At 35.0% G+C, this 24,895-nt stretch overlaps 1 protein-coding gene across 10 annotated transcripts in view; it reads right to left on the bottom strand.

Moving 5' to 3' along the window:
- Positions 1-24,895, bottom strand: part of Dlg2 (discs large MAGUK scaffold protein 2) — a 2,050,987-nt gene that overhangs the window by 1,193,202 nt on the left and 832,890 nt on the right. The gene's annotated exons all lie outside the window — the stretch shown is intronic.

Raw genomic sequence — 24,895 nt, 5'->3', positions numbered from 1 at the left:
CGCTGAGCCCTGCAGGGAGCATGCTCCGGGCTCACAGACAACTGCGTGAGGGTGGGAGGGGGAAGGGAAAGTGGCCAGTAAGGAGAATAGTACAGAAATGGACTGGAAAGGGTTTTGCTAGTGGCTTCAGCCCTTGACTTCTGGGTCAGGGAGCCTACTCTTTCCCTGGGTGGTTGAAGTGGCCTCAGAACCAAAGCTTCAGCTGATGATAACATTTTTCAAACTCAAAAAGGTAGAGTTTATCTTCTCCCCCACCTTGTCTTAGAGGCTCCAGAAGCCTTAGAAGTATTTATGTTGTTCTGCAAGTAAGTATGAATGGCAAGACGGATGGATGCTTTATTGTTTTGTTGAGGGAGATCGATTTGTTTGTTTGTTTCTTTTTAACTGAGACTGTCAAAATTGCAAAAAGACCAAGAAATCGGCATGTGCGTCGCACAGCTGCAAAATCTCTTATTGGAGATTTTTTTTTTTAAGTGTGATAAGAAATGTGTAGGGCAGGAAGTGGGTAAATCTAGCACTCTTTCAGTGCCACCTGGGTGCCTGGCACTACGCCTCACAGATGGTTGATGAAAAGAGAGCAAGATATCAGGGTTTGGAGTCAGACTCTGGTTCTGGTGTTAGGTGGGATTTTGTGTAAATCACTTATATTATCAGAATCCTTGTTACTTATCTCTAAAGTGAGGCTATTAAACCACACACTACAGAAGTATGCCTCAGTATATGGCAGCTGCTCTTTACTTACAAACCTTGTCTCCCTTCCAGTCTCTGAGGTTATTGGATATAATTTATCTAGTGGAAGAAACTGAGGACTTGAGGATTGTATCACTTACCTGTATCATATAATCAGTAAGCCATGAAGGTGAGATTCAAAGAGAAGTAACTGAAGATAGTTTAAGAGGCAACATCACTGTAGACCTTGTACATTTCTGTAAAGGATGTTCTGAAGTCTACAGATTTATTTCGGAAGTCAGGCCTATCATATTTACATGAATGTGGTAATTTCAAGTCTCTCAAGCCAGGCACTAAACTGAGATCCCATCAGAAATACAGCAACAACATGGGCCAAAATATCCAAAGCAAACTTTGTCAGAATTATGTCCTGATGTAGTTCCTTCAGAATACCAGGGCACTTACACTCTAAATTAATGAGTTCCAATATCACTATGTGTTCTATTCTTATAAAGTTTAAATGTTCCAGTAAGAAAAAAAGAGTGAAACAACTTGGAAATTTTCAAGTTAAATGCAGTACCCTATATACTTTCTTTTATATACTAGTATTGAAAATCCACTACCCTATATCCACTATACCAAGTTAAATATAACTATATCCTAAATATAAATATAAATATATCCTAATATATAAATATAAATATATCCTATATAAATATATCCTAAATCCACTATACCAAGTTAAATCTGATTGTGTTAGATTTCCTAGGATGCTTGTTAAAAAAAGTTGGATTTTCAGGTCCAGCTCTTTGTCAGGTTAGGAAAAGGTCAAGGAATCTACACTAAAATCAACCCCCTTATGAGAGGAATATAGTCCTGTCTATGAAATTAGGACCTCTATGAAGGGAAATCAGAATGGAACAAAGTTAACAACAAAAATCAGCATGGAAAGACGGTCATTTGAATTAAAACTGGTTCTAACTGAAGAGGGCAGCCATGACTTAGGCTTTAGGATTCTTACACTAAGCACTGGAGTCCTCACCTAGTTGTTCCATCTGTAAGAAATCAGGCTTAGTTCAATCTAGTGAATGTCTGGGGGCTTCTGGGACTCAGGAGGTTTGATGTATGTGTGTGTGTGTTTGTGTGTGTGCGAGCACACATGTGCACACATGCATGCACTGCATGCAGAGTACACAGCATACTTGCTTTTAAACGTACTAAGTCAATTTTTAGGAGAACTCTGGCCTGAGGCATTCTGTGGAATCTTAAGGTCACGTTTACAGATTAAGTGTATCCCTTAGCATTTTATGCCTTTATGTTACCATAAAATGTGTGATTGTGAGAGTGCTTCCACCTACAGAATGTCTATAATTATGGCTGTTTCTCCAAAGGAGAATAGATTCTAAAAAAGTTGTACAATATTTCCCTTATTCATTAGCCTATAATTTGGATTTCAAACACCCCAAAAGTATTGTATGCTCTATATTGTGATGTTCCAATAATATCTAACACAGTCTTTCCCTAATGAATTATCCAAGCTAAGGCTGACCTCCTATTCTAGGGCAGCATGAAAGGCTGTTATGTTCAAGTTATTTCCCATTTTATAGTTTGTGCTGGTTCAGATTGATAGAGCCAAGTGACAAAACATAAAGCAAATTGTATATTTCATGTCCTTGATATTTATGCTTAATTTTAACCAATGAAAGTTGATTTATCTGTGTCATTTATTTATACATTTCTTCTTATATACATATTTATATCTGTAATTTGTTTATATGTTCTCAATAAAGTGATTTTCCTTATAATTATCTCTCAATAATAGCCCTAGGGTGCATTGAAGAGAGGAGATAAGAGGGGCGAAGTAGCATCCATGACAATGCATTCCATATGCCAGTAACCACTCTCTCTGGTTACAAAAGTGAGTCACTGTTACCTTAAGATATGAACACATTGCATTATTGGTCTCAAAAGCACTAATTTTGGAGTATACTGCATGGGGGTGTACTGTAATATTTTTAGGAGTAGATATTACTAGGGAATGCCAGGAGATGATGCATTTGTTCTAATAGTCAAAATAACTACCCTTACTTAGACATTTAAATGATTGGTAATATTTACAGTTCTTCCTAATAGTCATCACTTTTATAAAATAGCGTTAAACATTTTATCCAATGACAATTTTCCTCACAATGGAGTCATAATCACAAAAACAGCATTATCAATAAATGTGGCCAGAGTTTGGTTTTATTCTTCTATTTATTGTTATTATTATTCCTAATCTGAAATTGGGATAAAGAAAGAGGCCAGATACTTTTTTTTCTTTCTTTGCTGATCCTTTCCATAGCAATTTTATCATTTTTGTTTTTACTTTCTTTTTTTTCCTCCCCAGTACTGTGATTGAGCCCAGAGGCATTCTACCACTGCACTATATACTCAGCTCTTTAATTTTTAATTTTGAGACAGGGTCTTAAGAGATTGCTAAGGCTGACCTTGGACTTATGATCCTCCTACCTCAGCTTCTAAAGTGACTGAGTTTACAGACCTGTGCCACCCTACCCAGTTCCATAGCAGTTTTTAAATAGTGTTTGTTTATATGGGAAAGAAAAAGATTAGACCAGATACTAAGTGCCATGGTGCTTCTTTCTACAGCCAGTGACTTCCAAAAGCCATTTGGCCTCCCTGAGCCTCACTTCCCTTGTCTGTTAAGATGCAGTAGCAATACCAGGTCATCTCTAAGTTTATTTCTGATGCTGAAGTTGCCTGAGTGGCCTTCCCTATGTAGGTTCTTAAGAATGTAAAGGAAACTTGAAAAACCATTTTGCTCAGTCACTTATTTTCAGAAAATAAACCCTCTGTAGTGTGTATTACTTGATACGTACTAATAGAGTGCTTGCTGTGTACACTGTTCTAAATTCAGCAGTATGCTAGAGTTAGATCCTGTCCTTTAGGGCTGATTGTCTGAGACGTGTCCTAACTCCCCACTCAGTGACATTATGTTGTTTGCTTTGAATCCGTTGTGATATAATATTTATACAACATAAATTGGCACTTATACTATAAATTAGGACATTTTTCTTCAGAGAAAATTTTACTGATATAGCATTGGTCTTCACAGTTTAACCACATAACTTAATTAATCATTATAACAACTCCATCTTATCAAAAATGAAACCTGATCACAGAGAGAGAGAGAGAGGTTATGTAATTTGTCCAAGGTTAACAAAACTGGTATGCTGGTCAGCTAAATGAATCCTCAAAAAAACATTTTCATGACTTTCAACCACAGATGTTTCTTTCTCATGTCAGATGTCCTTCATAGGCTGTTACTTTAGTCGATTTTTGTTTCATGGACAGAAGAGCAGCCTCTCTCAGGGACATGATGTTCTTCTCATGCCAGAAGGGAAAATGATCAATGGCTAGATATGCAGTGGCTCTTAAAACTTCTGTTCTTACAGTTAAAAAAAAATCTGTTCACATATTATTAGTTAAGGAAAGTTTATGGGGTCAATCTGATACCAGTGGGGTAGGAAAAGATATTCCTCAGAGGGAGGAAGGGGAGAGCATATTGGGAACAATAATACAATCAACCATAGCTTAGCTGGGTGATAGAACTGGGATCTGAAGCCAAGCAATCTGGCTTGAAGACCCAAGCTCTAAACAAGTAGGCCATTCTGCCTGGCACTTACAGCTAGCACATTCCAATTTTTCATCTACGTTGCATAATAGAGTGTTATTTAGCAACTCTTTAAAGGGAGTTTTTCCCTCTGACTCTTACAAAGAAAGCATAGTAGATTTAGAAAACACATGAAGTTTGGAGCCAGTAAAACACACTAGATTGTGCCACAAATAACTGTGATTTCAATCTTTATATTCACTCCTTTTCCTTCATTCCACTGGAAATTGAAGTTCACCTATTTTCATTTAATCTTTAGTACAGACGTTTTCAAGAAAGCAATTCATCAATAAATTTTGGAAATTAATCTTTGCTTTGTGTGTGTGTGTGTGTGTGCCTATGTGTGGTAGCAGGGATTAAACCTAGAGGTGTTCTACCACTGACCTACACTCCCAACCCTTTTAGTTTTTTCAGACAAGGTCTCACCAAGTTGCTCAGGATGGCCTCAATCTTACAATCCCCTCTTGCCTCACCCTCTCAAGTGGCTGAGATTACAAATGTGCACCATGGCACCAAACCAAGATAAGCTTCTATCATTGATCCTGAAATGTGTATGGCAGAGTCATATGATATTTTTTTCTGCCATCAATGATTTTACAATTAATTGAAGAGATTGCTTTGAAATGAGAACTAGCAATAGTTCTTCATAAGAGTAGGAATACATAATTAATTACTAACAAATGTTCCTAAAGTCCATAAGAATGCTTGATCAATCTACTTATGTAAACTATCTCTTGTTCTATAACAAGGTGATAATATTATAAGGCTGTTACAAGACTTAAGTGATATATATATATATATATATATGGCTCTCATTTTTATCTGATTTATGCTATGCATTCTTTAGATTGGAAGAATTTTGTGTTAATTTCCAAATTTTTTAAAAAATAAAAGTTAATAAATAATAAAATATTACACTCACCCAATACATATAATCTCTTTGTACTGAACAATTCTGTCTAACTTTTTTCATTATTTTCCCCTTTCAATGACTCTCCTCATCCCTTTCTGACCACTTCCATGCTCCCTTACTGAGGAACATACAACTGCAGTTAGAATTTTGGCAGGTCCCACACAAACTGATTCTGATATCCACTATGCTTCCCCGGTGATTGACAGCTCTTTGTTTTCTCTCTAATTTCTGAGTCTGTTTCCATTCACTTGTCCCAGGGAATAGACCCATTTGGACCAGTTACATTTAGTGACTAGTTGGCCTTGAGTCCCACTTAGCATGTTTTACCTTTACTTGAAATAGTTTTCTTGTTAAGTTGTAGTATGGAATGATTAGTCAATAAACTAATGACTAAAAAACAAATTCATGAATGAGTCAAGGCGGTCATTCCATCAAGGCCTCAGGTGAATGAATTAGTGCAGATCTTTGCATCAGACCCCTCTTCCTCCGCCAGCCTCTTAGTTGGAAGGAATATGGTCTTTATTGAAGAAATGCCAGCCTGTTGTATCATAATCAATTTTGGCATTTTCTTTTAGCAACAAGTGTATTGAGAGAATTATTGTCTTCAGTTCTAATAAGGCAGGACAATATTTTGCCTTTGAGACTTCTTATGATGGTCCCTTACACATTTTCTTTTTTTGCAATTGAATAAGCAACTCTGAGATATTATTCTCAGCACCACCTGTGAGGATTTCTTTAGCAGCAAAGTTAAAATAAAAACAGAATTATTCTTAGGTCTTAATTGTTTATCAAATTTAATTTCAGAGTTGGAGAATGAGATTTAGGCCTTGGGTTCCAGTTATATTTTTGACACCTGCTATATAAGTCTCAGTTGGTCTTTTACCATCTTTGACAGTTAATTTACTCATCCACAGATAGAGAAAAGGAGGTTGTTAAATAATACCTGTTTCACAGTATTCCTATGAGGACTAGGTAAAACATCCTGTGTAAAAGTGCCTGTCAAAATGCCTTGCACACATGATTAATGTATTTTTAATAATATTCATTCATTCACTCACTAATTCTCTTATTTATCTTTTTATACTCTAAAACTAGCCAAGAAACTTATTTCAAAGGAATGTTAACCCAATAGCAAAATTTCTGTGAAATCACTAATTCTATTTTTATATTGTGCTTGCCCATCTGTATAACAAAGACAAATTATTCATTGTCAAAAAATACTAAATCAGAGTTCAACTTTGAGAGCAGCAATTCATGGGAAGACTGTGACAAAAACATGGCTCATTTTAAATGGCTTTATATTGCCACTCTATGCTTCTCTACTACAAATAGATTTTCCTTATCAGCTGCCTTTCATCTGAACAATAGATGCTTGTCTAGCTGCATGAACTAAATGAGGTGACTTATCCAGAAGAACACCATTCTATTATATTGTAAGCAGGGGCTCTCACCAATCATATCCAAATTAATTGAAATGGTTTTTCAATGAAACAATTACTCCCCTGAAACTGTGATGATCTCTTTTATAATCTCCAGCTAGATCCCTCTGATTTAAGATTATGACACATTATGTCTTTTTCTCTTAATAAACGGCAAGCATGATGGTTAAAGTCCTTGATGGCAACCAATTACAAGCTGAGCCATATTTCCATTTCCTGTTTGCTTAAAACAAGATCATTGTGAGGAAAAACTGACTTTTGGTACAGTGTGTGAGTGACCCCTGTTTTCTTCCTTTATTATAAGGACAGTCTGTGTCAAATATAATGCACTGGAAGATCTAAATTGTTTTTGCACATGACTTTGGAAAAGCCCTGGTTTGGGTCATGGTACTAGCATATGTGAGAAATAGGAAGTCCAGTAGTCCATTTTCAGACTATAGTATTTACTCTTAAATTTAAAATTGGATGTTAAGAAACATAGCCAGGGTGCAAATATAGCAGAATGGAAAGTTATACAATAGCACCATAGCCAATGGATGTGGCAGATCCAAAGTCCATATACCTGAACAGCCTCTTGACAGGTAGGAAACAGGTAGGAAAAGGGATGGGCCTAACCAACAGGGATAAAAATCTCTCCATTAAAAAATAGTAACTTAGGTAAAGCAGTAAGAGTTGCATGCCTGTTGGAGTACATTCACCCCAAGAAGGCTTTTCTGACACAGGAGAACAAAGGGAGGTGAGAACAACTGAAAATATATCTATTTAAGTAACCCAATAAGTCACAGTAAAACCTAGGTGACATTTTGGAAGACTGTACACCTCATAGTACTCAGCCAATGAGGAACCTGGGGAGAAACCTTGGTGCTCTTGGGAACAAAAAGTTTCTTGTTACCCAACCTGTGTGCTTGCCAGACTTTGTCTGGTAGCACATCCTTCTGCAGAAATAAAGTTGCCTTCCCAAGTAACTTTTGAGCACATGCCTGATTTCTTGCAGCACTCGGATATTTCTAACACATATTAAATACTTTATGTCCCCCATTAGGTTTACAATTGCTATTTACTCATTTATCCATTCAACAAATATTTTGGGGGGTCTCTTGTGTGCTATCCACTATGCCAAGCTTGGATTGCAATGCTAAGTACAGAACAAAACAGTTTTTGTCTCAAGGAGATTATAGACCAATGAGGAAGGCAGACAGATATAAGCACTTTGTGAAGAGCTCTCCAGCTCTATAAGAGTATATAGGGAGTCTTACCTGTAAGTGACTAAGGGAGGTCCAAGGAGGCACAACAGGGAAAGTAATAATGGAGTGTAGGTTAGAAGGATGAGTGGGAATTATCTGGATGAATGAAGGAAGGAAAAGAATCTGAAGTAGAGAGAATAAAATAAATATACAAAAAAACATTTGGTGCCAAGAAATGAGGATCATAGGAAGAACTGAGATGAGATCAGAATAGCTGGAATACAGGAAACATGGCGAAACATTGAAAGAGCAGAGGGTGAAGAATGTAGGCATTAAACTATGCAGTCAGATTCAAGATTTTTGGTTTTACTCTGAAAGTCCAGAGAAAGTTGAGCAATATTGTTTAAAGCACCTTTACTAATGAACAATTGACATTCAATACAGTACAAATATTTAAAATATTAAATTTGATGTTTCAACATAGGTATATGTCCCTGAAACTCAGCACCACCAAGATTGTAAACATACCTATCCCCTTTGTGACTCTCTGAGACCTCTGCCTCCCACTCCTCCATTCCAAAGCAACCACATATCTGATTTGTAACAATAAATTAGTTTATCTTTTCTAGAAATTTATATAAATGAAGTTATACAGCATGTGCTTGTATGTCTGAGTAATTTTTCTCTCAACATATCTAGTTTGAGATTTACCCAGGCTGTTGCATGTGTCAATTGTTTATTTCTTTTATTGCGGAGTTACATCAATTGTAAAGAGGTAGTATAATTTGCTTCTCTCTGTTAATGATCATTTTATTTATTTCCAACATATAACTTCTATGAATATTTGTGTGTCTTTGTATAGACAATTTTTTTTCTATTGGAGAGGGTTAGCTTGATCACATTATAGGTATGTTTATATTTTAAAGAAACTATTTTAAAGATCATATTATAGGTATGTTTATATTTTAAAGAAACTATATTTTAAAGAACTATTTTTTAATACTGGTTGTATCATTCTCACCAGTAGTGTATGAGAATCAGAGTCCCTTCACATCTTTGCCAACAGTTGGCATTATTGGCCACTTTAAATTTAGTTTTTCTAATAGTTTTTCTAATAATATGGTAATATTAAATGGTACTTTTAATTTGCATTTAACTAATGACTAATGGTGTTTAACATCTTCTCATGTGCTTTTTTTTTTGCTGTCTTTAGCAAAGTATCCATTTAAATATTTTGCTTACCTTTGAAATTGTGCTGCTTATTTCTTATGTTTGAGTTTTAAAAGCTCATTATATAGTGTGGATTCAAGTCCTTTATCATATGTGTTATATGTATTATTTTCCAGTCTATGAGAAAATGTCTTTTCATTTGTTTGCAGTTCTTTTGGAACAGAAATTTTGAATATTGATGAATTTCAACACACCATTTTTCCATTTATGGTTCATAATTTTGTTGTGATGTTTAGGATCTGTGCCTAACACAAGATCACAAAGATGTTTTCCTTTGATTTCTTCCATAAATTTTGTAGTTTTATTTTTACACTTATAATCCATTTTGAATTATTTTTATATACAGTATAATGCAATTTTATAATAATTCTTTAATTCAGATAGTTTTAGGCCTCAAACTGTCTTTTTCTCCCCTCAGAGCTCTTTTGACTTCTTAGGTACTTTGAATTTCCATACAAATTTTAGAATAAACTTGTTGATACCTATCTCTAAAAATTTCTACCGGAATGTTAGTGACATTGAGTTGAATCTCTAGATCAGTTTGTAGATAGTGAATTTCTTAATAGTATTGTTCATTCCAATGCATAAGCAAGGTATCTCTCCATTTTTAAATTCTTCTTAATTTTTTCAATAATATTCCTTGATTTTCAGTGTACAGTTCTTTTACTCATTTCATAAGTTATACAGCATGTGCTTGTATGTCTGAGTATTTTTTCTCTCAACATATCTAGTTTTATCCCCAAGTTATCTCATATTTTATGGTATTATAAATGGAATTGTTTTATTTATTTCAATTTCTGACTGCTTGTTATTAGTATATAGAAACATAATTGAGGTTCATCTCTTAATCTACATCCCACAACCTTATTAAATTCACCTATTAGTTACTTAGCTTTTAAATTTGATTCTATAAGATCATGTCATCTGTAAACAAAAATTGTTTTCTTCCATTGTTTGTTTTTCTTGACTGTGCTGCCTTGAACACCTTGGACAGTTTGCAGAAAAGTAATGAGAAAAGATAGTCCTGTCTTATTCTGATCTTAAGGGGAAAGTATTCAGTCTTTTACCATGAAGAATGATGTTAGCTGTAGGTATTTCATAGATGTAACTTACCAGATTTAAGAAATTCCCTTCTATTTATATTTTACTCAAAAATTTTTAAATTTATGTCTTGTTTTAATTTAAATGGGAATATATATTAGATTTGGTTAGGTTTTTTTCTGTATCAGGAAGATTTTTTTAATCTAATTAATATGGTGATTTTTGAAAGTTAAACAATCCTGTAGTTCTGAGATAAATCACACTTGGTGGTGATGTATATAAATTTTAATGTTATTGAATTCCAAAATTCAAAAATTTTGTTTAGAATTCTTGCATGTATGCTTCATGAGAGATATTAGTCTATAGTATTCTTTTCTTATAATACCTTTGCCTATTTTTCATATCAAAGCAACACAAGCCTCTGAGAATGAGTTGGAAGGAACTGCCTCTTCTTCAATATTTTGGAATAGTTTGTATAAACCTGGTCTTATTTCTTCTTTAAATGTTTGGTAGAATTCACCAGAACCAAACCATCTGGGCCTGAGGTATATGAATGTCTATGTGTATGAGCAAAGTATATGTTCTATGTTCACATGTATGCATATTTGTATGCGGGGAAAGCTCTGAATAAAGATTTTAAGCAGGAGTAGGGATGTGATTTTACATTTGCATTTCAAAAGATCATCTGGCTGTATGTGGAAAAGGATTGGAAAGGAACAATAATGGCAGTGAGCAGACGACTAAGGAAGCACTTTAGTAGGGCAGGCAATATATAATATTGATTTAGATTATAATACTACAATTAGAAACAAAGATAATTTCAAAGAACATCTTAAAGTAAAAGTAATAGGCATGGGCTGGGGCTGTGGTTCAGCAGTAGCGCACTTGCCTGTCATGTGTGAGGCACTGGGTTAGATTCTCAGCACCACATATAAGTAAATAAATTAAAGGTCTACCAACAACTAAAAAAAAAATAAAAAGTAATAGGCAATGATGCTGGATCATATGGGGGAAATATAAACAACATGGTTTTCTGGTCTACAAAACTGGATAATTTCTAAGGACTTTCACTGAGATATGTTACACTTAAAGAGGCGTAAAACAGAGTGAGGGGGTTGGGAAACATTGTTTCTTGTTTTGGGGGTGTTGGGTTGAGTTTTGTTGGTAAATCTGAACTTGTGCCTCCAAGTTTGATACATGTTTATAGAATATAGAGTAAATTTCTAAGATAGAAATATATATTTATGAATTATCTTTGAGTAGTTATATATAAGTCTTGGGAATGTTTGATATCATCTAACCCAAGAGCATGAGAACAGAAAATTGCCTAGCATTAAATTTTCAAGAACCCTAGTATGTAATAATTTTATTTTTTCCGTTTTTCTTTCCTTTCTTTCTTTTTAACTTCAGGATCTCTATTTTTCTCAGTAACTACTCTGTTGACTCTGATTAACTCCAACATAATACCTCCTTCTTCAAGAGTGTGGAAACCATCTAAATTGGTCCTGACATGGTGCAAGGTGGTGTTATAAAATAAATATTGCAGCCAGAAAAAAAATATAAGGACATAACAAAAGCAATATTTACAGTGCTTACAATTAGCCACTACCTTGATTTTGATAGTTATCCTTTATTATCCACACAGAATTGGTTTCAGAACCCCTTTAAATATCAAAATCCAAAGGTGTTCAAGTCCCTTTTATAAAATGGCTAACATTTGCATATACCAATTTGCATACATCCTCCTGAATGTTTTAAATACTAAATGTTTTAAAGATTATTTATAATACCTAATACAATGCAAGTGTTATATAGATGATTGTTAACCTTTATTATTTGAAAAAATAATGACTAGAAATAAAGTCTGTATATGTTCAATAAAGATTGACTATTTTCCCAAATATTTTTCATCTAGAGTTGGTTTGGATACAGATTCAGAACCCATGGATACACAGGGCCAATTTTATTAGGAATTCTGCTTCATTTGTTTCCCCATAGAAATATAACATTTACAAGAGTTTATAAAGTTATTATTATTTAAATATTAAAAATATTAAGAGACAAAAACCTCATGAAAGTTAAACCACAATAAAGTACCACTATGTTGTACATCAGAAGGACTAAAATTCAAGAGAGTTGCAATTCCAGATATTTGTGAGGATGTAGAAGATCAAAAGCTCTTATATAATGCTGGTAGGAATATAAAATGCTATAAACACTTTGAAAAAGGGTTTGGCTTCTTAAAAGTTAAGGAATTCCATTCTAGTGCAGCCATTTCATTTCAAGGTACTCAAGAGCAAGGAAGACATATGTCACCACAGACTTGAACACAAATGTTTATAATAGCTTTTTCCATAATATTCCAAATTCTAATAAACCTACATTTATCAGTATGTACATTGAAAAATGAAACAAGGTATAACTGTAAGACCTCAAAACCCATTATTCTAATAGAAAGAATGCATGTTTTATAATTTCAGTTACATAAAATTCTAGAAAATAAAAATTAATATATAGTGATAGAAAACAGATCCATTGATGCTAGCTAGGTCTAATGTAGAAGAAGAGAAGGGCTGCAAAGGGGAATGAAATTTCTTTTGAGGGGGTAAAAATTATCTGTATCTTTGTTGTGGCAGTAGTTTTACAGATATACAGATCTGACAAAATATATGCCATGATTACTATCATCATTACAACATAATTGTGCAGAAAATCCTATTAAATTTTTGAAAATCAACTTGAATGCCATCCTTTTGAAGCTTTTGCTAATTTTTCTCACTCAAACAGAACTCCTCACCACTAAGGTTACTTTGGACTTAAATACTTTGAACTTTTTTCTATGTAATACTTAGGAAAAAAAGCTATGACTTGGCAGGAATATGGGTACTGGGGATGTAATAGTACATGAGGCAATCAAAAAATGTACCCTATTATGAAGCCATTTTCCCAATATGGAAACAGACCATTAGAAAGATTTGATGCTGGTCCGTGATTCTATAATTGATGACAGGTAAAGCTAGGATACAGAGCCACCTTCAAGGTTCTAAAGCCTGCATCATTTACTCTAGCTGTGCTGCACCCCTACCCTGGCTAATTTTTTTTATTTTACTTCTTATTTATATAAGTCTCCTCCCTAAAATGCATTTAGCTCAAAGCCAGGCATATAGTTGATGCTCAAGAATTATTTGTTTAATCAATCAAGCATTCAGATACATGAATAAATGAATAAAGTACATTTTTTTTCTTTTTTTAACATGGTGCACTTGCTTTGGGAAATAAAGCAATTCCTCAAAAGGTTCAACAGAGTTACTGTATGATTCAGCAATTCTATCCTTAGGAAAGTTCTCAAGAGAATTAAAACACACATGCATGCAAACACTTGTATATGAATGTTCATAACAGTATTATTCATAATTCCAAAAAAGTGGGAATGATCCAAATGTCTATCACAGATGAATGGATAAATAAAAGTTGTATATATACACAATGGAACATTATTCATCCATAAAAAGGAATAGCGTCCTGGGCGAACCTTGAACACATTATGCTAAGTGAAAGAAATCAGAAAAAAAGGCCACACATTGGATGATCCCATTTATGTGAAGGGTCCAGATAGGTAATTCCACGGAGATGAAAAGTAGATTGACGGATGCTCAGGGCTGGTATGAGGGTGGGGCAGTGGGGACAACTGCTGAGGAGTGTAGGGTTTCTTTAGGAGGTGCTAAAAATGTCCTCAAATTGACTGTAGTGATGGCTGCATAACTCTGTGAATATAATGAAAACCACTAAATGGTATGCTTTAAATGCATGAGCTGCATGGCATGTGAATTACATCCCACTGAAACTGGTACAAAAAGAAAAGAAGCCTAGAGATGGAACTCCAGTTGACCAATAAAGCCGGTCAGTCTACCCCAAACAAACAAACCAAGCAAGAACCATTCCCTATAACCTGGCTCTTCTTTCTTCTTCCATGTGTTTTCCCTTGCCTGGCTCATCCCACCATGACCCTCCTTACCCACCTAGCCAAGGAATATTGGCTGTTAACCCTAGGCTGGTGCTTAGACTGGTTGCTCTGTTTTCTATGCAGATGCCTCTGGCTAATTTTCAAGATCTCATTTGCCCCAATAAGCACTTATTTAGAATCTATGTTCTGCAAAGTATTTTGTTTTCTGGTACCTATAATTGACAAATGTTTTTTAATAAAATTTTTCTCAATAAAAAGTATATTTGTTGTTGAGAAGTCATATGTGAAGTAAATTGTAATGCACAACTGAGACACATTCAGTTCTCCTATGTAAATTGTTTCGATACAAAGATGAATTTTTAAAAATTCCCTAAAGGTTCTCCCTGTAAAAAACTTATGCATGGGCTGGAGATGTGGCTCAAGCGGTAGCGCGCTCGCCTGGCATGCGTGCGGCCCGGGTTCTATCCTCAGCACCACATACAAATGTTGTGTCTGCCGAGAACTAAAAAAGAAATAAATATTAAAAATCTCTCTCTCTCTCTCTAAAAAAAAAATTAAAAAAAAAAAACTTATGCACTAGATGAAACATGGCCCAGAAACTTACATGACAGCGTGAGTACAGTCATACAGGACATCCCATTCATGTCATGGGAAAACAAAGGGATTAGCAATTGATTCAGCCTAAATGGGACAAGGAAGCCTTTTAGTGAGATGAATTTAGATTAGGAATTTGGGAAGGAGAAGGAATTTTCTATGTGGGTAAGTCAAAGTAGGCTTCATCTAGAGAACAGCATGTGTCAAGAAAGTTGAATGTGTTCATGGGAAGGGAAGAACTTTCACATGGTTGACTCACAAGGCTCTTGATGGGAAGTGATGGGACAGGAGATTGGATGGGGAAATTTTATCCAGGTTAAGAAGTTGAGATTTTGTATCTCTCTCTCTCTCTCTCTCTCTCTCTCTCTCTCTCTCTCTCTCTCTCTCTCCACACACACACACACACACACACACACACACACACACACACACAGGAAACCTGAAGAAAAACAACAAAGACAGGACCAGGGATCCTCAATGAGCTGCTAAATAAATTGTTGTAAGAATTGATTTACATTTCCTATGTATCAGACAGTATATAATTTCTACACTTAGAAATAGCTAAGGCTGGGCAAAGCTTTTAACTCTAGCACAATACATTTGAGGTGCAGCTGGGGCTGGAAAATATAGGCTTCGTGACACTTTCTTGAATGAGCTTTCTCATGTACCATGCTGTGACAAATTTCAACATGAAAGAAAGTCTGAAAATTTTACTGAAAATGCTTTATGCAAACACCTCCAGTGTGAATGCTGCTTTTCAAGAAGAGCTCCTCAGTCCTGACTGTACTAATTACAGAATTTACAGTTCTGTGTCCTCAAAAGGAATAGGTAGCACATTTCTATAAAAATGCTAAACATATTTAAATCTATTTAAAAATCAAAATACTAAGCTAAAATGAGATTTTTTCAGAAGCAAAGTCAAGTTCCCACCTGAGCTAATGTTTGCACATTCTTCTTTTCAATTAAAAAAAGAAAGAAAGAAAGAAATGCATGGAGCTTCTGAAAAAGCTTTCTTTCATAGGCAGATTCAAATAGAAATTAAATTTGAATAAAGACAAATCAATAAGTCTGAAGGGAGGAAACTGGGAAGGCCACCTGCATTTTCAAGAAAGGGAGCTACTAAACATAATGTCATATCCTTTAGTCAAAGAAGTTTTCCTTCCTCTGGTTACTGAAATTAAAAGAAAATGAAAAAACAAACAAACAAAATTTACAAAAGAGCTATCCAAAAATTACTTCTCCTCAAAATATCCAGGTAGATTGCTGAAACATATCCTGGGCCTATAAATATGAATTGACTGATTACTGAATGCCACAGTGGGGTATACAAGGGTGCCCGAGACATCATTTTTACTTTTGGGCAGCTTAGATTGTAGGAAGCAGACAATTATGATAAAATGTCTGATGGATTGATAGTTGTGGGCAGAGGAGGAATACTTAGTCAAGTCTTGAGGAGAAATGTGTTTCTGTGAAGAAAGACAAGAAAAGAGAAGTGAAGAAAGAAAAATCAAGAACTGATCCGGTTATTCTAGTTATTTACTGAATTACAAAAGCTGATTTGGCAAAAATAATTCTTTACTATTTCATAAAGGCAACAATTAATATATTCTATTATTTTAGATTAGAAATTAGTAATGAACTTAACTCTGTCCTTGTCTCAACTCATGGTAGAATAGATAAAAGAAAGTTGAAATTTTAATTTTAGATTTAGCAACCCAAGATCCAAGTTACTTAGTAGGACTGTGGCCTTGGGCAAGCCACTTAATTCTTTTGTGTGTGTGGCGGGGAGCAGATACCGGGGATTGAACTCAGGGGTTCTAGACTATTAAGTCACATCCCCAGCACTATTTTGTATATTATTTGGAGACAGGGTGTCAATAGTTGCTTAGCCCCTTGCTTTTGCTGAGTCTGGCTTTGAACTTTCAATCCTCCTGTCTCAGCCTCCCAACCCACTGGGATTACAGGCGTGTACCACTTAACTCTTGAAACTCAATTTCTAAACTGTAAAACAAGGAAAATGAAAAGGATCTGATGAGAAATGATTCCAAAAAGTCACTAATAATAAAACGATTTTATATAAGAAACAATTATATGATCTAGCAAAAGAGACCAAATTTATCTTTTATTTCTTAGTCTGGTCATATAGGATATTTTGTGCTTTGGCTGCAAGTTAGAGAAAACCCAATTCAAACTTGTTTAAACAATAATAAAATTTGTTGGTCACAGCACTATGTCAACTTAATCCAAAGGTTCAGGTCTACTTTCTCATTAATCTTTTGGCCTGGTGTTCTTCTAGGAGATATTGTACCCTCAGGCAGCAGGTAGCAAGAGGCTGTAACTGTTCTAGACTTCCAATTCTAAGAACAACAGTGTGGGGAAGAAAGGATGTTGGCATTCAGAAGATCTCTTTAGAAAATCAATTATAGCTTTTCCTAACAACTGCATGCAAATCCTCCTTACGTTTTATAGTTTCCAAGTAAATCACATGGCAAGTCCAAAACCAAACACTGGCAAGAGGGATGGAATTAACTTTAGACAAGTCAACCTAAGCTTTTTGAGTTGGCATAGGCTATTCTTCTCCTAAGGCACATGGGTTTTGTGGATGCAGGAATAAATATTTGAACAAATTCTGTGAGAAATGAGGTAGGGAGCAAGTGAATGCTTGATAATAAACCAAAAGTGTTCTTGAAGGCTATAATGATGAATGCAATTTTCCTTTTTATTAGAAAATCATGCCAATTACCAGAAATAATGGCATTATATTTAAATGATATAACTATTCATACAAATTCACACAACTTATGTGCATAAGCGGATTGAAGTTACAGAAAAAATACATTAGCATGTTAGAACTGAATTTCAGATGTTATTCTAAGAGACAATCTAGTAATTTTGAAGCAAGAGAAGCAGCACAGCCTCTGTTTTTAGACAAATATGCATTTGAATTTTGGTTTGGCAACCCATTAGATAAGTAACCTTCGATAATTTATTTAGACATTTCAACACTCTCTCAATAAAGTGGGAATATTATTACAAACAGAATTGCTATCACCATAAAATGAAATGACATAATATTAAAATAATCTTCCTTGCACTAAAGTACTCAATAGATATTAGTTTAGTTCTCACTAGCTGCCTTTCCCCCCTCTAACCCTGTTGTTCCTAGGTTCTAGTTCAGGTAAAATAAATGAAATATAAACATAGTTTACAGCATATAACTTCTTGTGTGCACTAAGTTAGATGCTGACCATTCTAACTGGTTAGAATGTATTCCTTGTCATCAAAAGGTTTCTATTTGAATAAATGACACAAATGTTTCAGTAGTCATCTCTACTACAAAGCATAGTAGAAAGAGTTCTGTATCAAAGTAGAAATAGATAGCAGTCAGGCCCCGCTACTTTACACATGGAGACCAACCCAAGCCATTCCCCTGATTGTGGCTGAGTGCCATGTCTCCTCTGTGAGCACACAATGTAGGCTGCCATTCCCCTGCTCCTACGGTGCTGATGATTTGTCTGCAACCAGCTTCCTGTGGTTTTTCAAGTAGAATCAAAGACACCTGACAGGGCATCATCTGCTCTTAGGCTTCACAGCTGCAGGGCTCTGTCATTTGGATCTCAGGACAGGAAATGATGTATGAGAAAACCTGCTCTCTTGTTTAGAGACTAGGTACTTTTAGGAAACCCACTGCTTAGATTACCCACCAACTTCTGTGGCCCCCAATAAGCCAACTGGCCTTCACAGAGTCCTTCTGAATAATGCACAGTAATGATCCAGATGAGGAATTTGGTCCTTTCCCTCAGGTAGCTTGTTATCACTTGTGTATGTTCCATAATACATGTATGCCAAAAACTAAAATGAGAAGTTGAGAAAAGCCAAGTGAAAATTAACATTTCATTTGCATAGCACTGTAAAATTTCACAGACTTCATCTCCTTTCTCCTGGGATAGGCATGCATTTACAGATTTATTTATTGAATAAACTTTTATTGAACTTTTACTATGTGCTATCAGGAAATATAAAAATGACTATGCCATATATTAATTTGCTCTTTTATTAATTTATTTGTGTATGCCTTTCTAATAGAGATCTGAAGCCTAAATAAATATAGGCCCCTGCCCCTTATTCCTGAGAGAAAGGGTTAATACAGCTCTTGGTGTGTAGTGAAAAAGCAAAGGCTTATAGAGACTAAGTCATCATAGTATACTTGGTTGCTAGGTATTCTGTTAGCTCAATATTTCTCTCCTCCAAAATACTTGTCCTCTAAAAAGGTTGTGACAGTCAAATAAATATTATCTTCTTTGGGGGGAAATTAGGAAGAATATATGGTAGAATTTCCATTAGCTTGATGGAGAGATAGTAGAGGGGGTACTTGAAATGATCTTTCAAGTTTTATAACCCACTACTCCCACACAGATTGACTACTTTCAGCCAACTAGAACTTTTATTGCTCTTTGAGTAAACCCTACTCTTTCCTGATCCCAGGCTTTTACACACACACTGTCTCATCCATCTACAAAGCCTTGCCACCTTAAAAAAAAAAAAAATTCTACATGGTTATATTGTAAACATGGCTTCCACACTTCTCAGTTGAAGTGAGAAGACCTGATTTTAACTATCTAGCAACCCTGGGATATACATAGTTGTATGACTCTTAAATTAAAATAAGTAAGTTAAGGCTTGAGAGAGTTCCTCTCCGGAATTAAAAGCACTCAGTCTCTCTGCATTCCTCCTACTGTTTATTCTTGCTACATGTTTAGAACTCCACCATGTATGTCCCAATATTATATATTAAAATCAGCCAGAATTTTCAAAGGACAGGGATTATTGCCTGTTTTTTCTCACCAGTATATCCAAAACTATCCAAGAAGGGTGCCCAGTATTTACTAAGTTTTCAGAAAATATGTGTTAAATGAATTGTTGAATGAAGATGTATTTAATCAAACCACATTTTTTTGTTTTAAAGATATACAGATGATTATAATAATATAGCCCAAATTTTCTCAGGGAACATTTTTTAGGGCTAACCTCTAAAAACTATAACCAGATTATCCAAGATAAAGTCTTCTGTTTAATGAATACATATCTCAAAGTCATGATTTGAAAATTCAACCATTATACTTTTTGTGGGAAACCAGCTCATATTTAATTGTGACATTTTAAAATTGTGCAATCAAACCAAATTCTTTAAGAACACAGCCAGGAAGGAAAAGAGTAAGGTTTGTCAAATGTTCTGACTCTAGATCCCATCACATCATTAAGATTTGGAAACAGGTCTGGCATAGGCCAATGTGGACATCTTTATATTTCTGAGTTTAGGGAGAATAATCATTGTTCAAAATTTTGAAACTGTTTTTCAAATCTTTATTCACAACTAAATAGTATATGTAAATCATATCTCAGTACAGACTTTTAAAATGTTATTTAAAAAACTTACATACCAAATTGTATTCTTATACACATGACAGAATTGTTCAGATACTATAAGTCTCTGAGACTGGCTATCATAATCATCATCATTACACAATTTTATCACACCAATCAGGATGTTTTCTGAGAATACAGAACACTTCAAAGTAATTTTATAAAAATGCAAAGTTGAATAACAAGTTATAGAACAAGTCATAGAACATCAAGAACGTTCCGAATCACATCTGGACCAGATATTAGGATATGTATAATTTATGGCCTTACCACCTGATTGAGTGTAAAATTGTTGTTAAGAAGATCCCTAAGGTAGCTCAATTTGTTTTTAGTACCTAATTAACACTTCCCAGTAGTTTCTGGATTGAATAATTGAGAAATACAATGCTAATCAGATTCAAACCAGGCATTGTGATATCTAATTAAGCCCAGCATTTCCTTATTATTGGCAATGTATTTAATGGATAGCAGAGATAGTACTGGGGGAAAAAAAAGCGAAGTAGATAATTAGAAAAATGAACACAATTAGGTAGCTGAATTATTTGCACTTTTAGAAGAATTGATGGCAAATTCATTTTCATTTTTTATATTATAACTGCATTCCAGTGGGAAGAGTATATAGATTTAAAGTGACAAGTCAAAAAAGAATGAATCAAAGGAATTTTGGAGAGGAGGGACTTACTAACACTAATTAACCACCTGGATCAGGCCCTGCTTCAATCAGCATTTGTACTTTGTCTCATATAATCCTCAAAAGAACAATTATGACACATACATATATATATATATATGTGTGTGTGTGTGTGTGTTGATAGAGACGTGTGTGTGTGTGTATACACACACATACGCTCTTCATGAATTTACAAGAATAAACTGAGGTTTACAAAGCTTTTGTAACTTAAGATTTTAAGCAGCAAGGTGACAGTGCTTGATATTGTGAAAACTATAGGTATTATTTATGAGCATACAGGAAGTACAAGGTGCAGGGTTGAAACAGGTGCCCTGATTCTAAAAGAAGACAAAACTATGCCTAGGCAACTATATCTTTAATGGATTTTCCTACAAATTAAACATATTTGGGAACGGGTATTTTCACCCCTCATTTTTCTTTGTTGTGACATACATGGAGGAAGTCACAGCATTCAAAAGCCATGCTTTCATGCTCCCCAACCCCAGATCTGAAACATAGCAAAATATGAACTGTAATATGCAGCATTCTCTGAACACTAGAACTCAAGAGAGCACACAGAAAGATAAATGAAGCTTTATTTTATTGATATTCTTGAATAGACTCTAATTTGTTTTGTAAGTAAATAAAACAAGTATTTCATCATCAGTAACAAATTACAACTGATCACAATGCAATAAAGTGTAGCAACACTATGTTACAGGACACTTGCTTAGAAGAGATTAGGATGCCATACAGGAGGAAAAATAACTCTGCTTTTATAAATAAAATTAGGTCAATTGATTTTTCTTTCTTTGATTTGAGTGGGAGACTACAGGAATGAAGGATGCAGTAGCTCTCATCTACTTTGTTTTCAACAAGTTTTGGAGTATTTTTCACTATATTTGCCTCCAGAATAGTAGTGGTAGGCAATATTTTGACTGAACTACAAAGCTTTTGTAACTTAAGATTTGAGATGGCTAATTTGAGGGACATGTTCAAATACTCAAATTTTCAGTGGCCTAGTTTAGCAGAAAAGCAGACTGGTGTAGAAGAGAAAGCATGGGGTTTTAAATCAGGTGGTGTGAATTCAAGCCTTTATTGCTTGTTTGTCTGTCTAGCCATATATCACTTAAACTCCTTACTTCACTTTGCTTCATTCACTCAAATGGCTCTTTGCTAGACACTGTGCTAAGCACAATGAATAGAGTGGAAAACAGGACAAAGTCCCTGCTTTTAATTTTTAGTTGTAGATGGGCACAATACCTTTATTTATTTTTATGTGGTGCTGAGGATCGAACCCAGTGCTCCACCACTGAGCTACAACTCCAGCCCCTGTGAAGTTTTTTTTAAATTATAGCACTGTAATAAAGAGTGTGTCAGGACCTGTATGGGCTATTTTAGATAAAGTACTCAAAGAAGGCCTTTCTGAGCAATGATTATTTAAGCAGAGACCTGAAAAGGTGAGAACATTTTTTAAAATTTTTCCATGAGAAATTTTGAGCAAATAAGTCAACAGTAGGGTAACCATGAAGTTCTCAAGCAATTATGAATTTGACTTATTTAAGAAAAAACAAGAAGGCCAGTCTGTCTAGAATTTAGACAAGAAAAGAGAGAAAGCTTATTCTGAGTGAGTTGGTAAACTACTGAAGCTAATTTCCCTTTTAAAATAAATATTTCTGGCTGCTGGGTAGAGATGTGATTAGATTAAAAAAGAAGAGAAAGCTGAGGTCAAAGATAGAAAAGCTCCCATAGTTCAGGCGAGAATACTGGTGGAGGACTAGCCTGCAAGCTCAGGCACAGGAGAAGTGGTAGCAGCAGTGAGGGAGAGCTGGACTGGGCCTCATTTGACTATGAGGGAAACAGGCAGTCAAGGATTAATCCTGTTTGGGGCCTGGCAAGTGCTGGGAGTGAGGGAATGAAGCATTTGCTTTCTATATATGTTTGAAGTGACTACAAAATATCCAAGCAGAAATGTTGAACACAGAGGTAAATATACACACAGGAAATCAGAGAAGAGGTCAGAACTGAAGATAGATTTTTGGGAGTCATAATAATAAGTAAGTTATTTAAAGTCATGGAACTGGTTTGATGAAGTCAATGAGTACCACTGGAGGAGAAAAGAGGTTCTAAGACTAAGCCCTGTTCAACAATAATACTTAGAGACTTGGAAAGCAGTAGAAGTCAATAAGAGATCGAGAAAGAGTAGACATCAATATAGGTATTAAATCAGATTTCACTGCACTAGACTCAGGTGAAGAAAACATTTTAAGAAAAAAAGTGATTAATTATGTATTATATTGCTATGAGGTGAAGAGAGATAAGGGCTAAGAATTGAGCTGTGCATATTGCAAACTGGACATCAAGGCAGACTGACTGAAGCTCCTTCCGTGGAGAGAGAGGGAGAAAGCCCAACTGAATTGAGTTCAGGGAAGAATGAGAGAGGACAAAACGGAGCAATTTCAGGAGCATATACAACTCCTTTGATGAACTTTGCTAAATGGAGCAGGGGGGCAAAAAGTGAGAGGGGGTAAATAAATATGACAATCACATTTAGCAGCAAACATTATTTTAAATATTAAACAAGTGAGTTGGAGGTAGAAGATCTTTATAAATTCTAACATACCGTACAAATAATGTTATTTTGTGATAGGAAGGAAGGGAGAGAAAGGAAATGGGACATTTTAAATGACATCCTTTAAGGCAGTGTATTTACCTACCTCGGTCTGCATGTTTTGAAGTAAATTTCAGTTTTACTTATGTATACTAATACTTTTGGTTGAATAAGATAAGCTGGTATGTTGGATCCTACTAAACAAATAAGAAGCCATTATATACTATGAATTTGAAGGACTGTCCTGAAATTTAGAATAGGCTTCAAATAAATAATAAAATCTGTTTTTCACAGAGCACTTATTTTAAGAATTTTGTTCACTAAGATCTTGATAGTAAAAATCAATAAAACATCAAAACTATGGAGAGAGTAAAAAGATCAATGGAGGAGAGGTGTTGGATAGGCAAAGAACAGAGAATTTTTAGAGCAGTGAAAATACTGTATATGATGCTATACTGATAGATATGTCATTGCACATTTGTTCAAAGCTATAGAAAGTACAAGAGAGATTCCTAATGAAAGCTGTGGACTTTGGGTAATTATGATGTATCAATGTAGGTTCATCAACTGTAACAAATATACCACTCTAATAAGGAATGTTGATGGGAGGGGGAACTATACAGGTGAGGGGCCAGGAATACATAGGAAATCTCTGTACATTCCTCTTAATTTATTTGTGAACCCAAAACTGCTCTAAAAAAAGTCTAAAAATCAGTGTCTCAGATAGTTACATTATTTCCTCCATTACACATTATAAGGAGATAATTTTCTTGGTCTAAAAATCCAAAATCTTTGCAACTTCTGTAACATGCTTTTTGCTATTATGATCAAAGCCATAACAGCATGCTAGATTTAAAACAACATAAAATAAAAAAATATAGGTTTGGAAAGACTGAAAGAACCTCAAATGTCAAAGTGAATATTTTGGAAAGCATAGTTAATCACAAATTCATTTTGATTCAAAGAACACTTTAATCCTAAAAATGTTCTGCAAAGCACTTTTATTACAAAAGGTGCTTGTATGGTTTGGAGCTTTAATGTCCCCTGAAAAACTCATGTTTCAAAAGCATGATCCTTAAAAAATAAAATCAATAAAATATTAAAAATAGATATAAATAGAAAAACAAACAAACAAAAGTGATCCTTAGTGAAGAAAGGTTCAGAAGTGGGGCTTTTAGGCAATTATTAAATCATGGGGATTTAACCTTATCAGTGGATTATTCATTTGGTGGATTAATAATTTGAATGGACTACTGAGTGGTAAGTGAGGCAGGTGGGACATTAATGGAGGAAGTAGGTTACTGGGGTGTGCCCTTGGGATTTTATCTCTCTCTCTACTCCCCATCCGCCTCTCCCTTTCTCTCTCTCTCTTTCTCTCTCTCCCTCCTTCTCTCTTTCTCTTTTCTCTCTCTCTCTCTCTCTCTCTCTCTCTCTCTCTCTCTCTCTCTCTCTCTCTCTCTCCTTCCCTCTCTCTCTCTCCCTC

Source organism: Marmota monax, unplaced genomic scaffold (assembly GCF_021218885.2).
Source record: "Marmota monax isolate L192 unplaced genomic scaffold, Marmota_monax_Labrador192_F-V1.1 WCK01_AAM20220418_F8-fsc00096, whole genome shotgun sequence".
NCBI lineage: Eukaryota > Metazoa > Chordata > Mammalia > Rodentia > Sciuridae > Marmota > Marmota monax.
The sequence above is the reverse complement of the archived record's forward strand: the minus strand, read 5'-3'. Positions and strand labels throughout refer to the sequence as shown.